Genomic DNA, 5,001 nt, shown 5'->3' with positions numbered 1-5,001 from the left:
GCCGAAGTCAAGACGTCGAACGATCCAAAACCCTAAGATTCTTGGGCCCTAAAACCTAAAGCTAAAACGATCCACATGCGCGGGATCCGGCGACCCCCTCACCACCGACGACCAAAAAATCGCCGGCAAAGGAGAGCCGTCGGAGGACGGTGCGGGAAGCAGCGGCTCTGCTGGTGGCGGGGGCGGCTAGGTTTGGCTACCAGAGTAGTTGTGGAAGATCTTGTTGTACTCCGACAGCAGTGATCTACCGTATATAATCACCGCGGACGCTGAAGCAAACAAGCAAAAATACTTAGGATCCGTCTATATCACATCTAGATGTGAGATAATATCTCACATCTAATTAAGTATGATGTCAGCGCCACCTTATTTTTAATTTTTCCTATTTATTAGATTTTAATTTGTTAAAGCCCAAAACCAAAAACGGAACTACTGTACGATCCTTCCTCGCCCAGTATGTGCACGATGCTATTTTGAATGCATGGCTGCATCTTTCATCCCATGCATCAACGGCTTGATGGCATGTCGGGCACCTATCTGCCAGAACGTGTTGTTTGTGTAGTGGAACTCAACTAGAAACCAGCTTGTCATGCGTCCGCCTTGGTGGCCAGCCCTAATGCAAATCTGATCACTAGCTCCTATCAAAAAAAAAAAAATTGGTCGCTAGCTACCATACAGAAAAACTGATCACCAACTTTTTCTGGAAAAAAAACTGATCACTAGTGCAACTCAGACAAAAAAAGGTTAGGCCCCAGTTGCGAGTCGAGGGTGGAGTTGCAACTGAGACGAGAAAAGGTTGAGCCCCAATTGCGAGTCGACAGTCGACTTGCGACTGAGGAAAAAAAGGTTGGGCCCTAGTTGCCAATCGAGGTTGGACTCGTAATTGGGACTAAAAAAGGTCGGGCCCTAGTTGCAAGCCGAGGGTGGACTTGCAACTTGGATAAAAAAGGTTGACTCCTAGTTGCGAGTAGAGGATAGACTTGCAACTCGGACAAAAAAAATATTTGACCCCAGTTGCGAGTCAAGGATGGACTTGCAACTCGAACAAAAAATGATTTGACCCTAGTTGCGAGTCAAAGGTGGATTTGCAACTCGGACAAAAGAGGTTGGGCCCTAGTTACGAGACATGGGTGGACTTGCAACTTGGACAAAAAAATTTCTATCCCCATTTGTGTCGAGAGTGGACTTACAACTAGGACAAAAATGGTTGGGGCCCCTTACATATTGAGGGTGGACTTTCAACTCGAACAAAAAAGGGCTAGACCACAGTTGTGAGTCAAGGATGGACTTGCAATTTGAACAAAAAATGTCGAGATCCAGTTGCGAGTGAGAGTGCAAACGTAACCAGGAAAAGGGTCGGGCCTCAATTTCGACTCGACGGTGGACTTGCAACTCGGACAAAAAAGATCAGACCCTAGTTGCAAGGTGAGGCTGGACGTGCAACTTGGACAAAAAAATCAGGTCTGAGTTACAAGTCAAGAGGGATATTGCAACTGGGACAAAAACTTTCAGGCTCCAATTAGGAGTTGAGGATGGACTTGCAATTAGAAAAAAATTAGGCCCCACTTGCGAGTCGACCACGGACTTGCAACTTAAAAAATCTCAGGTCCCCAGTTGCGACTCAAGAGCAGACTTGCAACTGGGACAAAAAACATCGGGCCCAGTTGCGAGTTGACGGCGGACATGCAACTGTAACAAAAAATTATCGGGTCCCAGTTGCGAGTCGAGGGCGGACATGCAACTGGGACAAAAAATGGTCGGGTCCCAGTTGCGAGTCGAGGATGGACTTGCAATTGGGACAAAAAATGGTCGGATCCCAGTTGCGAGTCGAGGGTGGACTTGCAATTCAGACAAAAAATGGTCGGGTCCCAGTTGCGAGTCGAGAGTGGACTTGCAATTGGGACAAAAAATTATCGGGTCCCAGTTGCGAGTCGAGGGTGGACTTGCAATTGGGACAAAAAAAAATATGAGGCCCTGGTTACGAGTCAAGGGACGACAAAAACAGAACCGAACATGCCTAGGCCAACAACAAGATACACAATAAAACAAGCAACAACAAGCGAGGCGGAAGGTAGAGCGCTTGCACGAAAATTACGAGAACTAAATCAAGCGGCGGATTTAAAGAATACTTATAAAATTTTAAAAATCATGGATTTCAGAAGACCAAAAAAAAGGGAAACAAAAAACAAAAGTAATAAAATAATGAAAAACAAAAAAATCTTATAGCAATTTTTTATCCTATGGTGATGCACAAAAAATTAGTTAGTACATCAACGTTGTAAAGAAAGTGCATTTATATTGTACAACTATAACATTGCCCTGCTAAAAACCTTGGTATGGCTAATTACATCATTGCTGGAAAAAAGGCTACAGTGAGACAAACTTCTTTCTCTTCTTACTAAACAAACATCCATCTATCTCGGGACTAGGGCACTGTCTAAAAAAAATTTAGCAGAGCTTTCCACCACAACACACATAACATCAGCTTGATCACGTATCAGAACCAAGTTTGGTTAGAACGGCCAGCAATTGGCAGACCTTCAAATTATGACTCAATCTCTTTAAATTCCAGTGCAAAAGCCCAACAACCAGACCGCAGCACGCGACTTGACACGTGGCCCAGAAAAACAAAACAGAAACAGTCCACCCACTCGCGTGGATGTGGACAGAGGCTGCCGCGTGCGACAACAGGATGCGAACGAGCGTGCGAAGGAGACAATCACGTTGCGCGAACTTTAAAGACAAATAAAGATCAACGGTTCTAAATTTAGATATGAGATAGCTATTTCACATCTAGATGTGAAATAGCAAATCTGAAATACTTATGACCTACATATATGGCGATCCATCCCCGTTCCATCTTTCTATTCTGCAGATATATAACATCAACGAGACATAAAAATGTGGTCACTGCGATGCAATGCAGACACGTACTCCCAACTCGTCAACCTGTATGCATTGCATGCTACGCTTTGCTTTGCTCTGTCTGTCCGGTAGTAAAAGCGACCGTGAGCATTCAGGCTCGGCACATGCCTGCGATCGATCGAGTGGTTTAAGGTGGCATTCATCGAGCGAGCTGGCCTGGCCGGACCACATAATTTACGGACGCGCTCATCCCACACACACCTGCAGGCTTGCAGCATGCGCGCGGTGTCGATCATTTAATCTGGCCAGCAAGTGCTCAGTGCTGCCTGCTGAATGCTGATGCTGCAGATGGCGATTAAAGCTGCTAGTACGAAAAAGGTTTCTGCTAACTGCATATGCTGCGGCTTCCCTCTTTGCGGATCTTGGCAAGGACCTGGCTGGATCCACACCAGAGCTGGTGGTGGTTGAATTTCCAGCTGCAGCGACCGGCCGACCCGGCTCTGCCACAACCCGGGAAGGGAAGGAAGCCCTCCGTCCGTCGCCTACGATGGATTGGAGTCCAGTCTTCAGTAGAGCTAGCTAGCTAGTAAGTACAGCCTACGTGCGAATAGCATTGCTCTCGCAGGAAGCAATTCGGGGCACCCAAGCTGTTAACCCAGAGAGCTTTCTTGGTATTTGGTTCGCGGGAACCAAGAAACCAACGATTCAAGCGGATTTTTGTCAAACGGGAAAGTACCGTTTAGCCAAATGGGACGTCATCTGCCAACCGAAGGACTAAGGGGGTCTTGGTATTGAAAATCTTGAGGTCAAGAACAGATATTTTCTCAGTAAGTGGCTATATAAGTTAGCAGCTGAGACTGAAGCTACTTGGGCACAGATTCTGCGTAATAAGTACCTCCACTCTAAGACTTTGTCGCAGGTGACAGTCAAACCGACTGATTCGCCATTCTGAAAAGGCTAATGAGAGTCAAAGCTACTTTCTTTAATAGAACAAAGTTTATTGTTGGTGATGGCAACAATACTCGCTTCTGGGAGGATACTTGGTTGGGGGAAGCGCCGTTGGCGCTTCAGTATCCTTCGTTTTATCATATTGTGCAGCGTCGTGATGCTCTGGTTGCAACGAGTTTGCAGTCCACTCCCCTGAATATTCAGTTTAGGAGGGTGCTTGTTGGAGACCGGTGGGAAGACTGGCTTCATCTGATGCGTAGACTAATGGAGGTTCAGCTTACGCATCAGCCCGATAAGTTGTGTTGGAAGCTTACTAGATCTGGGAAATTCACAGTCAAGTCGATGTATATTGATGTCATCAATTCTAGTGTGATTCCTACTTCCAAACATGTTTGGAAAGTTAAGATTCATCTAAAAATCAAAGTGTTTATGTGGTTTGTACATAAACAAGTTATCTTAACGAAAGATAATCTAGTTAAGCGAAACTGGACAGGATCTATTAGGTGTAGTTTCTGTGATCGGGATGAAAATATCAAGCACCTCTTCTTTGATTGCCCGTTGGCGAAGGTCTTATGGCGTTCGGTGCAAGTTGCCTTTAACATTCCTCCTCCGCATTCGGTCAGGTCGTTATTTGGAACGTGGCTGGTTGGGATAGAGTCCGAAACAGCTAGACAAATTCGCGTAGGAGCGTGTGCATTGTTATGGGCAATTTGGAACTGCAGAAATGATTTGGCTTTTAACAGAACAACAACTATTCATTTTTTGCAGGTTTTATTTCGGGTTACTGCGCTAATCCGTATGTGGTCCTTACTCACTTCGACGGAGGCCGGGGAGCGTTTGGTTACTGGATCTTTCCGGTGGGAGATGGTAGCGCGGGATATCTTCAACCGGTTTGGATGGCGGTCATGTAATCGGATAGGCGACTAGTTTACCTATTCATCTTTTGCCAGCCGGTGGTGGCTTTTGGGCCTTATTTGCTTTTGTTGCTCTTTGTGAGCCAGCTCTTTTTGGAGCAGACCGCTAGACTCTGTTGAACTTATTTATTTATATAATTGTGGCCGTATGCATTTTTCTGATGCAGAGGCCGGGGAGTCCCCTTTCGAAAAAAAAGAGAGCAGATTTTTGTCTACTGTATGCAAGACGTACATGACTAATGATCTGGATCCATCCTCTTTTCCCTCTCTTTGT

The sequence above is a fragment of the Triticum dicoccoides genome, chromosome 3B (assembly GCF_002162155.2).
Source record: "Triticum dicoccoides isolate Atlit2015 ecotype Zavitan chromosome 3B, WEW_v2.0, whole genome shotgun sequence".
In the NCBI taxonomy this organism is placed as follows: domain Eukaryota; kingdom Viridiplantae; phylum Streptophyta; class Magnoliopsida; order Poales; family Poaceae; genus Triticum; species Triticum dicoccoides.
The sequence above is the reverse complement of the archived record's forward strand: the minus strand, read 5'-3'. Positions refer to the sequence as shown.